The 23,655-nt window shown below is 43.0% G+C and overlaps 1 non-coding gene across 1 annotated transcript; it reads left to right on the top strand.

Moving 5' to 3' along the window:
• Positions 1-22,186: 22,186 nt before the first annotated feature.
• LOC145353557 (U2 spliceosomal RNA) lies at positions 22,187-22,385 on the top strand. The gene has a single exon (XR_013888729.1). It is a non-coding gene; the product is annotated as a U2 spliceosomal RNA (small nuclear RNA).
• The last annotated feature ends 1,270 nt before the right edge of the window (positions 22,386-23,655 follow it).

Raw genomic sequence — 23,655 nt, 5'->3', positions numbered from 1 at the left:
GAGTTGGCCATTCAATCCTTCAAACCTGCTCCAAATTCATTGTGATCATGGCTGATCATCCAACTCAATAGCCAGATCCTCCTCCAATTTTCCCACCCCCACGTTCTTTGATCCCCTTCATCTCAAGAGCTATATCTAATTCCTTTTGAAAAAGTACAGTATTTTGGCCTCAACTGCTTTTGGTGGTAGTGAATTCCACAGGCTTACTGCTCTGGGTGAAGAAATTTTTCCTCATCAGTCCTAAAAGGTTTACCCCGTATCCTTAGGTTGCAACTCCTAATTCTGGACACCCCCACCATCAGGAGCATCCTTCCTGCCTTTACCCTGTCTAGTCTTGTTAGAATTTTATAGGTTTATATGAGATTCCCCCCTCATTCTTCTAAACTCTAGTAAATATAATCCTAACCAACGCAATCTATCTTCATACCTCGGTCAATAAGAATTTGCTTTCTCGTTTTTGCTATCAAAGTGGATAACCTCATATTTATCCACATTGTGTTGCATCTACCATGCATTTGCTCACTCAGTAAGAAGTCTCACAACACCAGGTTGAAGTCCAACAGGCTTATTTGGTAGCAAAAGCCACCAGCATTCGAAGCGCTGCTCCTTCATCAGGTGAATGGGATTTTAGTTCACAAACAGGGCATATAAAGACACAAACTAAATTTACAAAATAATGATTGGAATGTGAGTCTTTACAGATGATCAAGACTTGTACCAAATGGCATTTTCTATACAGTTCATTCTATGTAATGAGTTGCATTCTTTAAATATTCTTGCTTTGTTCATCCTTTGTCCTCCAGATGAATTTGAGGACTGTTTGACTCGGAAAGGCAACAATCAGAGGCATCTGTGAACCTGTCCAATTACAAGGCTATGAAGACAAGAGTTCATTGAGCGGCATGGTAGCACAGTGATTAGCACTGTTGCTTCACAGCTCCAGGCACCTGGGTTAGATTCTTGGCTCAGGTCACTGTCTGTATGGAGTTTGCACATTCTCCTCGTGTCTGCATGGGTTTCCTCCGGGTGCTCCTGTTTCCTCCCACAGTCCAAAGATGTGCGGGTTAGGTTGATTGGCAATGCTAAACTTGCCCCTTAGTGTCCTGGGATGTGTAGGTTAGAGGGATTAACGGGCAAATGTGTAGGGATATGGGGATAGGGGCTGGGTGGGATTGTGGTCAGTGCAGACTCGGTGGGCTGAAGGGCCTGTTTCTGCACTGTAGAGTTCTACGTTCTATTACAGTGGACTGGGTAAATAGGTTAAAATTGGTAGAGAAGCAGTAGGAAGCATTTAGGAAGATAACTGTCAACTAAGCTTTTTTCCATTGAGAAAGGATCAATCTATGAGAAGGATCCACCAGCTATTGCTATCTAGGTAAATTAAGGATGATAGTAAATTGGAAGAAAATACATACAAAGCTAAAAAGATTAATGGTAGCTCCAAGATTGGGAACATGACCGACAAAGCATCACTAAAATGAAATAGGTAGAAATTAGAGTATGAATGAAAAATAACCAAACATATAAAAATAGTCAGTAAAGGCTTCTGCAAGTATATGAAAAGGAAAACAAATGTAACTAAGTGAACATTGGTGCCTCTCTAAGAGGAAATTAACAATGGGAAATAAGGAAATAGCAGAGACTTTGAAGAAGTGTTTTGTCTCTATCTTCATAGTGGAAGATGCAAAATGCATCTCAAATGTAGTTTAGAAAATCAAGAGACGAAAGAGAGAGAGAGCAACTTAAAACAATCACAATTGCTAACAATATGTACAGGGAAAACTAATGAAATTAAATGCTGACAAGTTGCCTGGGTGTGATGGTCTGCATTTTAGGGTGTGGAAGATAGTACGTGCAGAGATAATGGATGGGATTTTCCAGCCGCGCTTGCCCCAAGACTGGAGAATTCCACATGAGTTCAGTGGACCTTTGCATGGCCCTGTCATGCGTGATAGGATTCCCACAGTGGGTGAAACAGAAAAATTCAACCCAATGGGTACATTTGTTGTAATCTTCCAAGTTCTCCCAATTTATCTGTGCTTTCCATCTTCCATGAACTGCTATTCTCTCACCCTGATCTCACTGATTTGTATTGAGTTGTACTTCCCTCATCCTCATAATCAAATCCCTCCGTGGCCTTTCCCTTTCCTATCTCTGTTATCTCCTTTAGCCTGTCATTTGTCACAGGAACTCTGCAGACCAGTGCAATGATTTTCCTTGATCTGGAGTGAAGGTGTTAAACTTGTTTAATATCAAAATAAAACTTACGCTTAATGTTGCCATTAAAATGATGGACAGAAGAAAATTATAGGAATGTCATAGAATCCCTAAAGTGCAGAAGGAGGTCATTCGGCTCATCATGTCTGCACTGACTGTCCGAAAGAGCATCCCACCCAGTCCCTATCCCTGTAACCCCACATATTTACCCTGCTAATCCTCCTAACTTACACATCTTGAGACAGTAAGGAGCAAATTTAGACATTAAGGGGCAATCCAATTAATGTGCACATCTCTGGACTGTGGGGGAGAGGGGTGGATCCGGAGCACCTGGAAGAAACCCACGCAGACACTGGGAGAATGTGCAAATGCCACACACACAGCCACCCAAGGCCGGAATTGAACTGGGGTCACGCTGTGAGGCAGCAGTAGTATTACCCGGAGCAGAGGATTATATGTGAATAATGTCATCTGTCATCTAATTCTGCAATATTTACACAACGTATAAAATTGTAACTTAGAATTTATGGTGCATGTGATGCTATGTGTCCACATATTAATATATCACATATAAGTTGTAGATTTATATATACAAAGCATTGACTTGGATTCTTAAAATAATCTACATGTTGATCACACTTACTCACACCCTGCACCCCATAAGGACCCCATTCCATTCTCCTAGTTTCCACATCTCTGCTTCATCTGTTCTGTTGATGCTACCTTCCACAAAGGCGCTTCCAACGAGTCTTCCTTTTTCCTCAACTGAAGATTTCTTCCCAGTCCAACTGTGGTTGACAGGGCCCTTAACCAATTCACTTCCCTCACTGTCCCCACCTCTTTCCCTCCCTCTCAGAACCATGATCAGATTTCCCTTGTCCTCACTTTTTACCCCACCAGCCTCCACATTCAAGGGACCATCCTCCACCATTTCCATCAAAACCAGCATGATGCCACTGCCAAACACATCTTCCTCTCTCCTCCTGTGCCATCATTCCGTTCTCCCTGGTCCACTCCTCTATTGCCCCAAGAACCTCACCCCCTTCCCAAGGCACTTCTCCATTGTAGTCACAGGAGGTGTAATGTCTGTCCCTTTAACCACTTTCCTCCTCACTGTTGAAAGCTGCAAACACTCCTGCCAGGTGAATCAGCAGTATACTTGCATTTCTTTCAATTTAGTCTACTGTATTCGCTGTTTTCAATAGTCTCCTGTTCAATGGGGAGACCAAATTAAACTGGGTGCTTGAAGAACACCTTTGCTCAGTTTGCAAGCATGACCCTGATTTCTCTGCCGCTTGCCATGCCTCAGGCCCAATCATCTTCAGATGCTTCATCAGTGACCTTCCTATCATCATAAGGTCATAAGTGAGGATGTTCACTGATGGCTGCACAGTGTTCAGCACCATTCGCAACTCAGATATTGAAGCTGTCCGTGACCATCTGCAGCAAGCCCTGGACAATACCAGGCTTGGGCTGACAAGTGGCAAATAACATTCGTGGCATATAAATGCCGGGCAATGACCATCTCCAACAAAAGAGAATTTAATCATCATTCCTTGATGTTTAATGGCATTTTCATCACCAAATCCCCACTATCAACATCCTGGGTTTACCATTGATCAGAAACGGAACTGGATTATCCACAAATACTGAGGCTACCAAAGCATGTCAAAGTTTAGGAATCCTGTGGCAAGTAACTCACCTCCTGACTCTTCAAAGCCTATTCATCATCTACAAGGTACAAGTCAGGAGTGTGGTGGAATCCTCTCCATTTGCCTGGATGAGTGCAGCCCCAACAGTGCACAAAGAAGTTCAACACCATCCAGGGTGAAGCAGCCCACTTGATTGCCACCCTTTCTACAAATATCCAATCCTTCCACTATCAATGAACATGGCAGCCACGTGTACCATCTACAAGATGCACTGCAGGAACTCATCAAGGTTCCTTAGGCAATACCTTCCAAACCTACACTCACTATCATCTAGAAGGACAAAACCAGTGGATACCTGGGAACATTACCACCTGGAAGTACCACTCACCATCTTTTGATTTGATTTATTATTGTCACATGTATTAATATACAATGAAAAGTATTGTTTCTTGTGCGCTATACAGATGAAGCATACCGTACATGGAGAAGGAAAGGAGAGAGTGGAGACTGTAATGTTACAGTCATAGCTAGGGTGTAAAGAAAGATCAACATAGTGCGAGGTAGGTCCATTCAAAAGTCTGATGGCAGCAGGGAAGAAGTTGTTCTTGAGTCAGTTATTATGTGTCCTCAGGTGGGGGTGGGGTGGGGGGGAACGTGGGGGGGATTGATTTGAGGGAAGAGTTGGGAGGAGGAATAGGGGTTGAGTCCTGACTTCTGTGGAAACAGGGATGTTGACTCCATGGAGACTGGGGAGCGGGGAAAAACATAATTGTGCAGTGTGCTTTCTGTGGGCCATGGGCCTCTTGAAGGGCCTCAGAGGGAGGGAAACAATGCAGTTGTTGGGTTGAAAAGCACCACTGACTGATGATTCAACTCACATATGGGGAGAGGGCTTCTGGAGGCAGGATGTTGACAAGGGCAACATAGAAAGACAGAGATCATTATCCTGTTGTAGCAGAGACTGTTCAGCTTTAATTCAATTCACCCTGTCATGCCCACTCAAGCACCACTTATGTGAGTGCCATTGATTGCTGCTCAGCAGTTAATCCTTGGTTCACTGTCATGGTGTGCCTGCACCTTTGGTTGATTGGGAAAGCAAATTCATTCCCTTAGACAGTTGGCAATGACACACTGCTTGAGGAGAGCATGCATGATCCTTAGCTGTGTGCTGAAGTGGGTTTGACAAGTGCCTTCACAGGCCAGGTAGATGGAGTGAAGCTTTGGACATTGCCTGAGATGAGAGCTCAGAATTCAATAGAGTGGTCAAAGCTGCAGCCGTTTGGTCATGTAGTGTAGGGTCCTGCCCATGAGGTGAGTTAAGGACTGGGCATCAATGTTGTGGCCAGGATATGAGTCAGTGGACTTTGAGGCAGCTTCAATTGATGAATGGGCAAAAAAATGGTCCTTAGGAGACAAAAAACTAACTGTCATATCTCTCTGCTTGATACTGCAATGGGAGAACGCATGAAAGACAAAGCTGGTGATCATGCTGTCATTTTCGTCACCCATAGGCAGGAAGGAAGATGATAATGTCAACGGAGAATCATGACGAGGAAGGAATGGCAGGGCCTGCTCCACATGCAGAGGATGAACTGCCGAGAGCTGTTGCTCAGAGGTGCCTCACTAGACAGCGCCTAATATACCTGTAGATGTCCAAGGACAAGTGTCATCAAAAGCTATGCATGGCCAGGTTGGTGACATCCACCTTTTTCTGCAGGATTTGTTGCTGAAAGTTAGCGGTGCTGAATTTTTACGTCTGTAGTTCCTTTCAGGGCTCCACAGATGACCTCTGTGGGATTTTACAAGCCTCCATACACAAGTGCGAACAGAAGATCATGAGTGCAGTCTTCACCAGGGCACACAACTTCATCCATTTCAACTGAGATCAGATAAGCCAGGAAGCAAGAACCATGGACTTTTCACAAATCTCTGGCTTTCCACAGGTGCAGGGTGTCGTCAACTGCACTTGTGTGGCACTCAGATCTCCAGGGCATCAAGCAGTGAACTGCAAGGGGTTCCACTCACTGAATGTTCAGCAGGTCTGTGTATCCTCCAGGTGTGTGCTGTCAAATACCTGACATGTTTCAGGGTCTACAGTGACTACAGGGTTAGCTCCCTGGGAACGTGTTATCCACTGACTTGGCTGATGATGCTTCTGCTGAGCCAAAGAATGCAGTTGAGACAAGATACAGTGAGGCTCATGCTACTACTTGCACTTTGGTGAAGCAGGCCATAGGGATGTTGAATCTGAGTTTCTGGTGTCTGGACCAGTCTGGTGGAGCCTTGCAGTACAGAGTGCAGAGGATGTCATACATAGTGGTCGTCTACTATGTCCTACACAACCTGGTGCTGCAACAAAGGAAGAAGTTTCCTGAGAAGGAGATGGAGGAATGGGGCCTTTCTTCGGATGAGGAAGGATCGAAATGGATGAGGAAGAGGAGGTCCTTGAGAGAAAGGGCCTCAATGATGAGGGAGTGGTGATGGCCAGATGGAGTGGGGAACTTGGGATGTCATAATTGCTGCCAGATTCATGGAGGATGATGAGGCCAACCAGTGAGGACATCCCATCATCTTCACATCCCTTCTGTGTGCATTGCTCTCCCATGTGACGGATGCCAATGCATACCCTCAGTGTCATGGGGAAGGAGTGGTGCCTACATTGCAGGGGGATAACAATGATTTGCAGAAGGGACAGTGATCTTCAAAGAGCTACTGTGAATATCTGACTCCTGTCTGGTTAACAGTAGCTCGTCTATACTCAATGACCGGGCCATGTGTCGGGGGGAGCGTTACACCTCTCGTGATCCACGGCCAATCTTGGTGATATGTGCTTTTGAGGCACTGGAGGTTGAGACTAGTGGAATATGGAGGCAAGCAACAGGACAAAATGTGCAGAGAGCATGTGTTGACAATGATTGGAATGAGTAACAGTAGTATCGTACGTCATCACTGTGAGGGATGCCACCAATGTGCTGGAAACTCTCCATGTGAATTGTGCAAAAGCCCTAAGCACTCTGTCCTTTTCTGGTGTAGGAATCTAGTTTTTCAGATCAGCACCACAGGAACATAACATCAGAAGCAGCCATAGAAAGGCTGCAACAAGTGAGCATTTTACTGATGTAAACACACCTACAAGTCCTTTAATACTTGTGCCTATGCTGTGCAACTAGAGCTGCTTATCCTCTGGAACCCTGCCATTGCATTTTGGTGCATCACCAACATCCACAGCAGGGAGGGGTGGCAGCCTGCTGTCTGTCACGCCTTGTTGTCTGTGCTGACTGGGCGGGTGTCTTTTTGGAGGGGCGAGACCTAGAGGGCCCCAGCCTACTTTCAGGGCCCTGATGTGTGGCAATGACACCCCCTATGACCAGTGGAACTGGAGCTGAGGCAGTCACAGGGAGAGGAGATATGGATGGGTGGCACACGCTCCCAGAGTTACCTGGGTGGATGGCCCCAGGCTGTGCACCAGTTACCCCTCCTCCCTATGGGTGCCTGAGGGCCTAGGCTTCCTCCTTGGGATAGAGGGGTAGCAGGGGTGAGCTCAAGAAACCCTGCCATCCTCTTCAGCAGTCCAGGACAGAAGCCTTGCACTAAGGTCTCCTCAGTGGCTGTGTTGACCTTGTTGCATTGCAGTGTTGATCCAATCATCTCAATCACAAGGTGGATGGACTCTTCCATGCAGCCTTTCAATCTGAGGAGTGTACCTGATGTCCTTTCCTGATTTTTCCAAACTTTACCACTGGAGCTCCAGCAACTGAGACATGATTGAGTCAAGAGGCCCATCATCTGACTGGGCCTCCTTCAATCCTCCAAGTGCCAGCTCACTGGGATGCCCTTGCTGTGGATCAGAAAGAGTGAGGTGCTCACCACATTGTAACACTGAGGCTATTCTAGAACTAGGACCCTTTTGACGTGTGTGTCTCTGTGCAGTGGAGGATGTGGGTAAGCGCGGTGATGATTCTTCTATATTAGACTCTATGAATTATTCTGCTGTGCTGCTCTTGGGGCTAGAGTCATCGATTTGGCTGGTGGTTTCCCTGGGCTGGTTCCTAGATGTGCCTATGAAAGAATTTATTATTGCATGGTATCAGTCTGTGAATCAGGAGACATGACTCACAGCATTGTTGTCTGATAGATGTTGCACTACTGGATCCTTACTTGGTTTAATTCCTTCGAACTCACCATCAGCATAGGAGTGGATGACACCCTCCCAGGCTAGCTGGATGACGCTGTCCTTGAAGTGAGTGAGGACTTTCAGTTCTGGCATCTCTCTGCCCATCTGGGATCTGCCAGCTTTTCCTGCAGAAAAACAGTAGGAGAGAGTGTAAGTGGTATATGTGCCAGGACAGATGATAAAGATGGCTGGCATGTGTGAATGGTGAGTGGGATCAGCGAGGGAAACCCACAGAGGAGATGAATATGTGTTTGGGAGAATGAGTGTTGGTATCCTTTGAGCAGACAGTGAGTGAGATCCCTGTGGATGTGCAATGGATGAGTTGACAATAATGAGGAGAGTGACCTACTCTGACAGAACGGAGGGGATCATTTATGCTCTTCCTGCACTGGATGACTGTTCCATTGGCAGGGCATTAGCTTTGACCGCTGGTGACCTTGCTGATGTCCTCTGTCCAAGTTCTTTCTATATATTGGCAGAGGACACCATGCCAGGTCTCTACTGCATCAAGCAGTTTCTCCAGGGAAGTGTCTGAAAGCTTGAGGTAGGGTCTATTGGCAGCACTGGGGCAGCGTTTAAATGGGGCACCCAAGGATTGAAGCACTGAGGTGATGGCAAAGTGGGAAAATCAGAGGTGTCCTGCCAGTGATAGCATGTGGAACCCATGGCAGAAAATGTTTGTGTTTAAATGCTGCAGTAAATGGTGAGAAAAGCCACCATTGCTGTCAGCAGGCTCAACACCACTTTCCCCACTCAATGCCAGCCTTCACCAATTTCCAGAAAAATCTTGCCCTCGGTGTGCAATGATATGTCTTTGAATCAATTAACTGAGATTCCAAACTGACCATTGTTCTAAGGCAGCTCTTGGTTCAGCAGTTCAGTGGTCACTTCTTAATTGACCTATCCTTCCTTGTTTAACAAGAAAAGGCTAAAGAGGATAACATAATCAGAATAGGAAGATAAATGAATGCTGGTATAATGTTGGCAGACATGAGGACAGTCTGATTAACCCTTTTCCTGACACTTGCATCTTATTGTTAAGACTGATTCTCCTCCATTGTTAAGTTTATTTTTGCCTTTTTAAGAATGAGTGGGATTGAGTTTCTGATGTGGGGTGAGTAAGGCAACCAGATGTGCTTTGATGGACAATGTATGAGCTCCTGGATTCCGCAGCGCAGTTACCGGCTGGTGATGAAGAACCCAGCATCGTTCCAAGCCCAGTGTCTTTATAGACATGTAAATGTGCCAGTTTGACAGACTGTTATGTGAGCAGCTGTCACTTCTATTGCAGTATATTTTAGTGTAGGGGCTAGGGTTATGTATTCCTTAAAGCTTTCTTGCAAGATATAATAATTTTAAAAACTGACAACTGAGCTGTGTTTGAACAGCACTATTGTGATTCTGGCTGATGTTACACATCCCTATCATTATCTTGTCATGTGATCAATATCTACACTATCCATATATTGTTTAGTGACTGACCTCATTGCAGTGGGGGTGCTGGATGGATGTGGTGGATGGATTAAGTTGGGATGGTGGGTGGGGCAGGGGGGAGCTGGGTGGATGCGGTTGTAGTGGGGGCAATGTGGGGGGCAGTGGGTGGATGAGGTGCAGCGGGTGGGGGTGGATGAGGTGGGATAAGGGGGAGCTGGGTTGATGCAGTTGTGGTGTAGGCGGTGCGTGAATGTGGTGGGGGCAGTGGGTTGGTGCGGAGGGGTTGCCTCAGCAGCCACTCGGGCAAAATACAAACTATTAGGTGTAGACCATAGTTTACATCTCACTACAGAAATATAGGTGGGAGTTCTGTACTCGCAATGAGGCAGGGAACATGTCAATTTTTCCCACTTTTTACACAGAAGACCAAAGAGAGGCATGGACCACAACTTTCTGGCTGTTCACACCAAAAGGATCTTCCAGTCCTGCCAAGAGCGCATGCCCACCAACATCACATCCCCACCTTGGGTTGCATAGTGATGAGAGGTATATTCAATGGAAAACCCTGTTGGCAACAGCAGGACTAGAAGATTCTGCTGCTGGTCAATGGCAGGATGCCTCGACCTAGAGGCGCCGTGGGGGCGGGGTTTTGCCGAAAATCCCACTCATGACCTGTAACTTGCAAGTTAACTAGGAGGCACTGAACATCTTGCAGTTCTGTGGAATCCCTACTGCACCTCATATTTTATAATTGGAGGGTGCGTTGCAGTGGGTGGATGACCTTCAACCCTCAGTGTCACCATCTTCATCTCACGGGTCACTGAGGTGAGCTGCAGATCTCCACAATTGCTCAAGACTTTATAGCAGGACCATTTGTCTCAGTAACATGGAACCTGCAGTTGAAGTATTTTATTTTGTGTGTCCCTGTGATTTGGTGCTTCCATGCTGGTAAATCTTAGTTTCCCCATTTGCCATCAGTATGGTGTTGCTCGGTTTCAGAGCACTTTCCCTTGGGTAACCATTTTCTTTCAAATGTTTAAGAAAGATTTTCTGGTGTAGTCTGAGTGGGATGATACTCTGTGCTCCAATATCAAACTTCAGTTGGGCTGATTTCTTATCCTCTTCCTAATCTGAAGGGTTGTGTGAATTTCTTTTCTCTGGGAACCGTTGCATCCAAACATTTCCTGTCGTTCATATGCTTATTATGTTCTGAGCTTCAATATCATCTTCCAGAGAATGGGTGTTTTGGCTTGTTGTAAGATGTTTTCCCCAAACACAGGCCTAACTTCTTGTCTTGCTTAGAGCAAGGCAGAGATTGGTCTTCCAGTCCACAGGACAACTCAGCTCAGGGGCAGCAGAGTTGGAAGCACGCCTTTTAAAAGCCTGGGACAGGTCAGTTTGTCTAGTTAGTGGGGAGTTTAGTCAAATGTCAGAGTTGTTTTTTCTGTTAAGTGTGAGTTGGGCTGGAAGTGCCCTCTCAATGGCTTGGTTCAGCTGTTAACTGAAAAGTGAGGAAGTATTTGTTGTGTTTGCAGTACTGCATTTAACAACACCTTTTCTGGTGCTCATTGAAGAGGATGAAGCAAAACTTTGTGTCTCACTGTTGGGGTTAGCACCTTACGCCAGGGATAATTTGCTACCTCATATGCCCAATTCCCCCTTACTCTCTTCCTTCTTCCTCCCACCCCAAACCTAAACAAATTTAGGGAAAGGAGATTGAGGCCTAATAGCCCTTAGGGTATGTTGTAGAGTCATAGAGGTCTACAGCATGGAAACAGGCCCTTCGACCCAACTTGTCCATGCCACCCTTTTTTTAAAAACCCCTAAGCTATTCCCAAGTGCCTACATCCCTCTATACCCATCATACCCATGTAACTATCTAAATGCTTTTTAAAAGACAAAATTGTACCCACCTCTACTACTACCTCTGGCTGCTTGTTCCAGACACTCACCATCCTCTGTGTGAAAAAATTGCCCCTTTTTGTATCTCTCCCCTCTCACCTTAAACCTATGCCCTCTAGTTTTAGACTCCCCTACCTTTGGGAAAAGATATTGACTATCTTGCTGATCTATGTGCCTAATTATTTTTTAGACCTCTGTAAGATCACCCCTCAGCCTTCTATGCTCCAGAGAAAAAAAGTCCCAGTCTATCCAGCCTCCCCTTATAACTCAATCCATCAAGTCCTGGTAGCATCCTAGTATATCTTTTCTGTACTCTTTCTAGTTTAATAATATCCTTTCTATAATAGGGTGAGCAGAATTGCACACAGTATTCTAAGTCTGGCCTTACCAATGTCTTGTACAACTTCAGCAAGACATTCCAACTCCTGTATTCATAAGGTTGCAGGGAGACCACCTGTGTGGAGCCCAGCATAGGCTTTAGGAGGATGAGATATTAAAGACAAGGGGTCCTATAGTGAAAGAGGCTGTGGAGTTGGTTAAAAGTGGGCCAAGTACATTTGGAAGGTACAAAACAAATCAGAAGTGAGCCAAGAGTGGTGGGAGTGCATGGGAAGGGTGTTAGGCAGATACTCAAGGTGACAAGGTGCGGTTTTCAGCCAAGAATGGGTTAAAGAGCTGGTAGAATTATCAATATATCAGTGTCTGCTGGGGGTGGGAGTTGGGAATGAGGGTTATGTGGATGGGGTCTTGAGCTGGGCTAAAGTCTGTATTGAGAGCACAGGAGACAACACCATTCTGCAGAGTGGCAGCTATCAGTAGGAAGAGAGTTTCCAGGTGCAGGGAAAGAACATGAGGAGGTGGGAACATAATCTGTTCACATTCAGAACTGTAAGAAAAAACTAATTTATCTGCACAAAGGAACCCTCTGGAGCTTCAGAAGGAAAACAGAGCTCTTCAGAGGCCACTTGTGGTTAGACTTTGTAACTGCCAGTGAGCAGAAAGAAAGGCTTTTTTACCCAACATACTCACTGAGATTATGTGCTACATAAAGGGAGTCTATTACATAAGATTAGTGTAAAAGCAGAACACAGTGAAACACTGATTACATTGGAAATCCCGTCCCAAAGCACCAGTTGTCAACTCAACAGGAACATCAGACTGGGAACAACTTACAGTCTGCAATTGCCCTGTACATAAGGTGCTTCAGGGGTAAGGGCACCATAGATACCAGGCCAAAAAAAGCCAATAACAGGAAGGTAATGTAAATAGTTGATCAAAAGTGGTGGGCTTCAGAAGAGAGATGGAGAGTTAAGGGGACACTTCCAGAGCTTGGGGAGGGGAGTTAACCAAGGTGACTGAAGGCATAGCCACGAATGGTAAGGTGAAAGGAAGATGGAACTGCACAAGAGACCAGAATCAGAGGAGGGAGGTGCACCCTCCTTCTAAAAAAACAAAGCCCTTTGACCAAGCCTCAGAAAAAAAAACTTGCATTTCTAGAGTGCCTTTTACAATCTCAGGATGGCCAGAGCTGCTTTCCAGCCAATGATGTGCTTTGAAGTGTAGTTGCTGTTATAATGTAGTGAAAATGGCAGGCAATTTGTGCACAGCAAGCCCCCATATAAAGTAATGTGATATTGACAAGATAATTTGTTTATTTTGTGTTGCTTGAAGAATAAATATGGACCTGACAATTAGGACACAGACGTAGGACATCTTGATCAGGGCAGCTTTCCATGCTATGTTTTAATGATTTAACATCCTTTTCTGCCTCACTAGAATTTGGTAAGATGTCATAGTTTTTTTTCTATTTCTGTATGAATACAGATTATTACAATGAAATGGATGAAAGACTGTGAAACCAGCATGGGTTCAATCAGCTGGCAGTGCTGCGCGAAGTGCCTAGTGGATTGAAGTATTTATTTCTGATTGGAGCTGCTTCCTGTATGTTGGAATATACTGAGCACTGATGCTTATTGTACCTGCCCTGAGTCAGAATGGTTTTTCTTGATTTGAGAATACTTGAGGCATTTAGAAGTACACAGCACAATTTCTTGTGGAATATGTTTTTCATTTGGATTTGAGCTCTTTTAAAAACTTACTGATAGCTGAGTATGGAGAGGTTTCAACATATGTGTAATAGGACTTCTCTTTATGTGTAGGGAGGAATATCACTGAGCACAGAGAGGAATATCCCTGGGGTGGAGAGGAATATGCCCTCGCTCATTTATCTGGGCACAGAGGAGCTGTGTGTAAAGAGGCGTTTCACTGTGTGGAGTGAGGTATGACCCTGTATGTACCAAGCATGTATAGCAGTTTTTTCCCATGTGTAGAGAGATAAAAATTTACAGCACCCATTTGGCACGGTCTGAATCTATGTAGGTGCACTCTGATCAGAGAGGAAAATCATTTCGTAGTCCTGCACTGTCAGTTCAGAGACTCTGGACCTTTTTATTCATTACTGTTTGTTATTGTTCCATTTTTTAATAATATGTTTATTACCGGTACAGACACGATGGGCAAAATTCTGTGCCATAACCATTCTATGATTCTGTGGTGTGGCAAACTCTACCAGTGAATCTGCATAGTTTCATCATCTTGACCTATACAAATTGACTTCTGACTGGGGAGAAAGGGCAACTATCAATATAATGTTCAAATGCTTTGAAGGTATTTTGCAAAGAAGCTCATTAACATTGTATTTCTGTCAACAACATAAAATTGTCAATATCATCTGTAAAGTTATGGCTGTTTAAACTGAATATAATGGTGTAATTCATTGATCAGTGTCAATTAATTCCTAAGTGATGCTTAAAAGTCTTGCATCCAGATAAGGAAAAATAGAGACTATTAAGAGACAACAGTGCACCCAAAATGCGTAGAATTCTTCAAGCTAATGACACATATGGTAAATGGGGGGAATGGACTGGATGCAGTATACGTGGACTTTAAGAAATCTTTTAATAAGGTAGCACATGGAGGTTAAAAGAACTGATTAAGTATTTAAAGGGAAGACATCAAACCTGGATGAAGCATTTATAATTAGCTAGGAAGTGGTTAAAGGCAGTTTTTACCAGAGTGGTCACTTTGGTTCATTGCGATTTATTTGTATTGCTGGCCTGTTCATTCATTTATATATGTCAGGTTGACAACTGTGTGTGACACCATAACTATTACAGAAAGTGTGTAGGACAGGAGATCTGTGTCAGAGACAGTGGCAGAATTTTATTTCCAGCATTCTGATCCTAAATCAGGCTGAATTCTGGGCTAGGGCCTGGAAATGGTGGTTGGGCTTTCCCAGGAGGTGACTGATGAAGAAACTGCTGCCATGAGCCACATCCAGTGAAACACAACGGGTAAGCTTTGCAGCTGGCTGGACCAACAATAGTGCCTGAGGCTCTGGGCAGCCAGCAGTTTCACTGGGTGAAGTGGGCATTATCAGAATAAAAGGGGCACCTCAAGACATTTGAAGAGTGCCCTCAATTGGGACTTTAACTGGCCTGTTGACTACTCACCGCTAATGGCTAGATAGCTGTCACACCACAGAAGGAAAAACATTAAAAATGAAACAAGAATACTGATCCGGACTGTTTTTTTCCTATTGGCCCTCCTGACACCCATCCCTGGAAAGCAGCCAGAGGTGGGAACATACCAACTGTCTGGCATGCCAAGGAAACAAGATACAATTGGTAGAATTTAAGCCTTGACAACATAGTGAAAATTGCTATTGTAATAATTCAGATCTCTCTTTCCGAAATATAAACAATTGCATTCATAGCACCTTTCATAACACCTTAAAGTACAATACAGCCAGTGAAGTATTTCTGAAGTGTAGTCACTGTGGAAAACACCACAGCCATTTTGCAAACAACAAGTTCCCACAAACAGCAATGAGATAATGATCAGAAAGACCAGATTTTTTTGTGTGTGTTGTGTTTTGGTCAGAACAGTGGGGGAGACAGCTGCTCTTCTTTGAAGTAGACACATAAAGGTATAGTTCCACCCAAAAAGTCTGATAGCAGCTCATCAAAAGCACTCCCTGCTCAGTTTGAGATTATGTGCTCCAGTCTCTGGAGTGGTCAGCTTTTTGCCTTAGAAGCAAGGGCTGCAACGGTGAGCTATTGCTGACACACAACTACAAACTTGTTTCTATAACACCATCCACATCTTGCCGAGCTCAAGCGTTCCTATTAAATTTATTGATAAAGTTATCAGGGCAATCTTAATTCAATTTTAACTTTCAAATAGTATGAGAACAATGGACTGAATTTTCATCCAGGGTTAGAGCAGGATTGGTGGGGGGTGGCGGTTGCAATTCTATCAACTGCTTTACAGGATAAAAGCCCTGAAAGAAAGTTTCTAAAGTTAAAGTAATAATCTCCAAACCCATCCTGCAGAATAAAATTTTCAAAGTAACAGAAGCAGACAGCAGAGACGTCAGCTCAGAAATACTCTGACAGATTGCCTGCGACTGCAATGCTGTCAGCTTCAATTTTTCACAGGAACAAGCAAGTTACTTCTTGTCAATGTTACTTCATTATAGTCACATTTCAGTGTTGCTTTAAACCCAACTTCCCTTATTGCCTCAAGAAGATTTGTCTTCAGGAACATCACAACAGACCTGGAACTTTTTCCAGTCAAAAATATTGAGTGACTTTGTCAAATAAACCAAGAACTAGTGAGTCTTTTAAGTCACAACATTGACCAATCCTCCACCCTGTTCTGTGGCAAGAAAATGAACATGTTATGGGAGATTTATGGCAATTTCCCATGTTTCTTCTCTCAATCCTGCCTCCCACCTTTCCAAGAATTCTGCTGGTTGCAGATTCAGAATTTAAGATTCCCCAGTGTGCACACCAAAAAGAGGTGCAAGGCCCCTTAGTACACACCAGATTTAAGACCCAGCCCTCCAAATCAGACGAAAGGCAGAGCTCAAGGCATTGTTGGCTGTGCTCACCCTTTCCAAAACCATTGCAGCCTGCCTAACATTCCATACAGAGACAGCTTGAAGCTGCTTTTTACAAGGGAAAATCATCTTTATTTTACTGAGGCTCATGCGAAGCCAAAGAGAAACAATCCTCTAAAATAAACATAATACTGTGGATGCTGGAATCTGAAACAAGATGAGAATGGGTCCATCAGCATCTATTAGGAAAGAAACAGAGTTAACATTGTGAGTCCTTTTGAGCCCCTGAGGGAGAATGTGTTAAATATTAAAGTGTAGCTGTGAGTGATTGCAACAAAAAGTAACAACTTAAAAAACAAAAGACAGATGGCCTGGTGTGGGAGGGGAGAGGGGGTGGATTCAGGCAGTATTTTTAAAGAGGAGCTTAAGATGGCAAAGAAAGCTCAAACTCTAAAGTTCACGAACTCAACACTGAATCCCAAGGGCGTAGCATGTCCAACCAAAAGATGAGATACAGCTTGCGGTGGGCTTAACTGGAACATTACAGCAAGCTAAGGGTGGACATGCCTTTGAATACAGAGGCTAGTGAGATGAAAAGAAAGCACGTGAGGCTCCCTGACATGGTTCTGGGAGGGAGCAGAAGGAGTGAGGGCAGATGTGCAGAAAATGGAGCATTCCTCTGCTCCGCTTGGCTCAGTAACAATAATGTAAGCACTATGGGTATGGGTTCACTGTGACCCTCTTCCTATTCTCCACCTACCAACCCCTAGTCTCAGGAGTTGGACGACCTAATACCTCCAAAGCTGCATCAGGGTACTCAACAGGCATCAGCAGCTTGTTGGTTTTCTGGAAATGTGAGCTTTAGGCCCAATTTAGAGTGAGCTGCATTATTGACCTCAGTGGTTTCAGTCCTGGCAAAACCATTGGCAAGGTCTGTGGAAAATTCAAGTGGACAAAATAGTAAGAGTTGCTATTTCATCGAATCCCGACAGTGCAGAATAGGTCATTTGGCCCACTGAGTCTGCACCAATTCTCTGACAGAGAGTGTGTCTTATCCAGGTACTGTCTCCTGCCCTATCTCTGTAACCCCAAACATTCATCATGGCTAATCCATCCAACCTACACAACTTGGGACACAAAAGGACCATTTAACGTGGTCAATCCACCTAAACTGCATATCTTTGGACTGTGGGTGGAAACTGGAGCATCCGGAGGAAACCCACGCAGACGGCAGGGGGGTGGGGGGGGGGGGGGTGAATTTCATACTGAACTATTCTTTTGTCAGCAGCATTTCTAAGCATCCTCCTTTTTCTTTTCCAATTCTTCCTGCCTCATGGAACTAACCCTTATCATTCTCAGAACAGTTTCCAATTGGTTCATCTTTCCTCAGCTAACTGCATGAACAGATCTGGCTATCTTTTTCCTGTTTGTTGCAACTTGCTTGGATTTTTCACAACTGGCTTGATAAGTGTGGTACTGAAGAAATCACACCACTTGGATCCTCTGCTCACGCCTACGGTTCTGCAGTTGTCTTGACACCGTGTACGTTTAGTGACTGGATTTTAAAAGGGCAATTGTGAACACAAAGCATATCTTCGTCAATTCTTTTGATATGCCTGATGCAGATCAGGACTCTGCACCTTTGTCGCTCATAAAATTTCAACTGCATTCAGGGAGTGAGCGTTCAGCATTCTGAATCTGAAGTGAATGAAAATAGGTGCAAGCTCCCATAGCATTTCACTTGAAACCAAAAACCGCATGAACACATCCAATGCAGCATAAAAGAATGCAAAAAATTACATACCCATGTTCTTGAGCTGTTTAAAATTCAATGAACCGAGTCCATAACATCCTTTTCTATTCCTCTGATATATAGCATGTCTTTAAATTAAATGGAGGGAGTAATAAAATTTTGGACAGCAGACTTTCATCAAATTGTCTGTATTGGAAAACAATCTTTCATTTTACTGCAATAGAGTATTTCTGCGATTCCTGCCTTGAAATAGGCTTTGTTATCTGCTCTTGAAACTAAGATTCGCATTGTAAATTAGTCCTGCTAAGATATAAATCATATTTTACCCAATAATTCCACTATATTTAAAGGACATAAATTGCCTGAGGATGTGATTTCACACCACAGATTTTTGGAATTCTTCATCTTCTGAAATGCATTGGAATATTTTGTTACATTGTGTGCTTTATAAATGCTTTGTAATTTATAAGCAATTATAAATGTACTTTGTTGTTGCCTTCTGTGTAACTGGCTTCTTGAACTGTTCAAGATAGACCTAGGCAATGGAGTAGTTGACATATGAACTCAACAGTTGAGAAGCGACATACTTGCACTAGAGGTGATACAGCGACGGTATATTAAATTAGTCCCTGGGATGAAGGGCTTGTTCTGTGACGAGAGGCTGAGTAAATTGGACTTGTATTACAGAACTGTTATAGTGCAGAACGAGGCCATTTGGCCTATAATGTCTGCACCCGCTGTCCAAGTGTGCATTGAGTTTGTATCATTTCTGCCTTTTCCCTGTACCTGCACATGATTTCTATTCAATAATCATCTAATGCCCTCTTGAATGTTTGATTCAGCCTGTCTCCATCACATTCCAGACTTCAACCACTTGGTCTGTGAAGTAGTTTTTTCTCACAACAGTTTATCTCTATCCAATTTGTCCAGCCCCCTCATGATTTTGAACACCTCCAGTTATATTCTCAGGAGTTTAGATGAATAAAAGAAAAACTAATTGAAACCTGTATGATTCTGAAGGGTGGAGAGGTTGTTTCTGCTGATTGGGGAATCTAAAACACTGCATAGGTTCTGCCCGAGATTTCCCATATCATTTGGCATTATTTGCTGTCAACAGCTTTCATTTAAGAACATAAGAACGAGGAACAGGAGTAGGCAATTTAGCCCCTTGAGCCTGCTCTGGCATTTAATGCAATCATGACTGATCTCATCTCGGCCTCAACTCCACTTTCCTGGCCATTTACCATTGCCCTTCAAACCCTTACTAATTAAAAATCTGTCTGTCTCTTCCTTAAATTTACTCAGTGTCTCGACGTCCACCACACTCTGGGGTAGTGAATTTCACAGATTCATGACCCTTTGAGAGAAGTAATTTCTCCTCATCTCTGCTTTAAATCTGTCACCCTTCATCCGAAACCACCATACCTCTCCATCCCCACATGCATGTGATCTACCACAGGGATCTTCACCATGTGGCACAGCAAGAACAAATGAAACATGATCAGCAATTCTATTATGATGACTGCTTATTTACTTTAGTTGATAAAAATTGTTATTGCCTCAGAATGACGAAAGACCTCTGAATGTGGCTTGTGTTAGAAATGACAATCTCAACCATTCTAGATTGCCCTACAAGAGGAAATCTCCTCTCCATGTCTACTTTATCAATCCCTCTTATGCTCTTGCATACCACAATTACATATTTGATGGAAAAAGCACTTACTTGCAATAATTTTGCCATCATTTACATCACTTGCATGCACAAACAATCATCTGGTTATCATTCTATTTCATTTCCACTCAGTCACTGTCTGCGTGGAGTTTGCACATTCTCCCCATGTCTGTGTGGGCTTCCTCTCGGTGCTCTGGTTTCCTCCCATGGTCCAAAGGTGTGCAAGTCAGGGACATTGGCTATGCTTAATTGCCCCTTAGTGTCCTGAGACATGTAGGTTGAAGGGATTAGTGGGGTAAATACATGTAGTTATGGGGATAGGGCCGAGGTGGAATTGTTGTTGGCGCAGATTTGATGGCCCAAATGGCCTCCTCTGCACTCTAGGGTTTCTATGATTCTATAATCTCCAGATCACCTCACTCAATATCAACCACAGAAACTACATAAACAGGGACTTAAAATATTCTCCAGTTCTCCATTTATCTGTATACAATTTATGGATACTCCAGGTTAACTTGCTACTAGGCCCTTAATTGTTCGCATCCAAATTATTTACCCTTTCACTATAATTTTGCTCAGTTTTTTGACAGGTACAGATATGTTTAATTCTGTTCCAGTTGTTTTGAAATTGGTTTCTCTATGGAGTGTGTGTCCGTGCCTTGATCATTTATGAAGTGTGGTTTAATTCTACTGGCTCCATTAACCATTTCATGCCATTTTTTTCATCAAATATTGTGCATCTCTGAGACTGCTCTTCAATGTATAATTGCGTACTTCCAAAGCCTTGAATGGGTCTGTTTAGATTGGTTTCATGCATAATAGTTATTTTTATATAACTGATCTGCAGACTAATGGAGGATCTCAATATCATGCTAAAACCTTCTTGGCTGTCAGGTGATCTTATCAAAAGATCTTGATCTTTGCTCATCTCTCCACATATGGTCCAGATGCCTATGGTGGCGGTCAAACTATCAAATTTTGTTCTCTAAAAAACTTAGACAAGGACACAAATATCATCGAGAGAGCTATCAGTTTACTGGCCCCATCTATACTTTCCTTTCTTGAATTGAATTGCAGCCAATGTCCTAATTCCCTCTTACAGTTTGATTTCCAGTCTCTATCTTCTACCCTCAATTACTTGATCCTATCCAGTTTGCTTCATAACATCTTTAAAACAGAAATCAAACTTTTCTATTTGATTCCAGGTGATAACATATTTTGATCACATGTTCTTTGTCTTAAATAGCCTCATTTTTAAGGTAACTTGCTAACAGCGCATTTTTCTTATGTTGTTGGCTTTTAGATGCCCATTGATGTCTGTCTCATCTTTTCTTCAAAATAAAGTTTGTTCTTTTACCCATAGAAGCTACCTAAACTGTGTGTATGTTTTTTTTTCTGAGAATCCCTTTAAATGTCTGTTTATCACAATCAGACAGAAAACATGAAAACTTGAAGCATATAACCCGCAAATATCCAAGCAGGTAAACATACCACATGCTTTAATAACAGCAACTTAAATGAATTCCGTAAGCATTCTCATGGTTCTGTTTTTAACCTTCTAAAGATAAACCTTAACAAATATAGCCCAAAACAATGATAAAGCACCTCTAGGAACAGCCAAGCGGATGTTCTCATCTCACAGCTCATAAATTCTCACAGCTATAGCTTCTTAAAGTGATAGAGCGCTATCAAGCTCACACATTAAAACAAAAAACACGATCCTCCATTATTATAACTTCAACTTTGTTTTTCATTTAAGCCAACTTTCAATGCCTGATTTTATAGGCAACACCTATAGATTCAAAATCTCAAGTGCACTTTCACTCAACCACATTACCAGCTGCAAAATCATTGTTCTTTTTCTGGGGATGATGTGACAACACTAGAAAATTTTCATTTATTCCAAATTCATCCAGCCTACGCTTAAAATTTCTACATTTAATCATGAATCTGCAATTATAAACTAACAAGCACACACACGTAATCATAGATACACTCATAATCACAGTCACAAATTTCCAGGCTGGAAAGTTCAGATTGGATCCTTGTCAAACTGCAAGCTTTCTTTGACCTTGAAGACTTCTAAAGCTTTAATTCAACCTACAACTCAATCTTCTGAATTTTAAAATAGCCCAAACTTCTTTTGTTACATTTTGACTTTAATCACAGCCATGCCCTATTACTTCAATCTGTTAATTGTTCCTAGGTCAGCTGCAGTGACCTGCACTGCCACTGGAGGAGCTCCCCTTCCAATAAGCTTCAGAATGTGTTTGTCTGTCATAAGTACAGATAAGCCACAGTGGTTGTCTCAGTTGTTATCACTTATTTGAGCCTAGTAGCACTTTGTAAATTCATTGGTAAAATACACTGCGTGGTACAATGTTTCTAGGTGAGGTAGAGGGATATTATTCCTTCTCCTCATTCAGCCATTAACTCGAGTTCCATCTTTACAGATTCAGCTTTTCCTGGTTTCGACATATCTACTTCTCGGCCTTTTGGCTAAGATCAAGTGTAGTATCGACATACTGTACTTGCTTGAAGTCAATAGGTTACATTTTAGCTTCATTTGAAGCAATTTTTGAAAGCGGCACCTCGGCCTTTTGGCTAAGATGCAAATGAGATCAAGCCTTGGAGGAGGAGCTATGCCTACTCCAATCAGCTTGGATCATGTAGATCAAGCGCAAGGTGGGATGTGAGAGCCCTGTCTTGTCAGCCTGGATTGGGAATGTCTCAACTTGTTGAGACTCTGAATTGGATTTGATTTGATTGAATTGGAATAAAAACACAAAAAAGAACTAGAGTTGAGTTAAGATATCTAGACAGTTACAGAAAATCTAAAAATGGTGTGAGAATTCGGGACAGGAAACTTCACCACAGTACTTTGTTTCCTTGCATCTGCTCGGGAGGAGTTAGTGACTAACTGAATTCTGTTCCATCCTGCCCCTCAGAAGCACAGCTTCACAACATGTACTTAACTCGCTTTTGCTCCCCCGCTGTCTAAAGAGGAGCTTCGCAATAATGTACTTCGCTCCCTTCAGGGTCCCTAGAGAGGAGCTTCACGATGATGTGACACTCCCTTAATATGGATCTGCCTATTTGTTGGCTAAACTATTTGGCAGCATCCAGTCAGGAGTATAATTAAAGGTACTACAAACCAAACTGAACTCCTGTTGTTGCATTCAGCTAGAGTAACGATCCTCTGTTACCATTTGTTAAGAGGAAAATATATCTCTGACTATAGTGTCTCTTTCAAGAAAACCAGAGGAAGGCTCTTGAAGTTTCAGACAAGGCCTATATTATGAACTATAGTGTGGGTTGGCCCCCAGTGCTCCAATAATTGATACACCAGGGAGAGTCCTGATCCAGGAATTATATAGACATTTTTTTACTGTTAAGTAGGTACAAGAAATTAGCATATACCAATCAAAGTTGTACAATTACACTGAAGTTATCTGTATCTACTCACAACTATCAATTAGGTTTACATCATGCATAGCAAGGGCATAGTTGTCCAATTACAACTTGCGCACATTTACCTAAAAATAATGTTGCCAAGCACGTATTTCCTTCTACACAATTATGAAGTTATCTTTCTAACCTCTGGTATATCACCTCCCCTGTCCCATTCTCTTCCATTAGAATGGACACTAACAAGCTGCAGCTGGATGTAATTCATTGGCGATCTTGTGTGTATGCTGTATGACTGAGTCCTCCATTACACTAGGAGTTTTATGATCCTTGATGTTTATCTGGATCTGCTTTAATCAAGACCTATGGTTTTTTATTTCATAGTTTTCCTGTGTAACTAAGTTTAGCAGCTTATTTGATTTTTAAACTCGAGATTGTTAACCCTTTCAGTTTTGTTTCTGTGGTTTATGAATACCTCCTGGAGTACCATCCCAGGAACAAGTTGCTCAAGCACTGAGTCATTTGCCATTGCCCATAAAC

Source organism: Carcharhinus amblyrhynchos, chromosome 15 (genome assembly GCF_965287045.1).
Source record: "Carcharhinus amblyrhynchos chromosome 15, sCarAmb.v2.hapA, whole genome shotgun sequence".
NCBI classification, from domain to species: Eukaryota; Metazoa; Chordata; class Chondrichthyes; order Carcharhiniformes; family Carcharhinidae; genus Carcharhinus; species Carcharhinus amblyrhynchos.
Note: the sequence above shows the minus strand (reverse complement) of the source record. Positions and strands in the feature narration are given on the sequence as shown.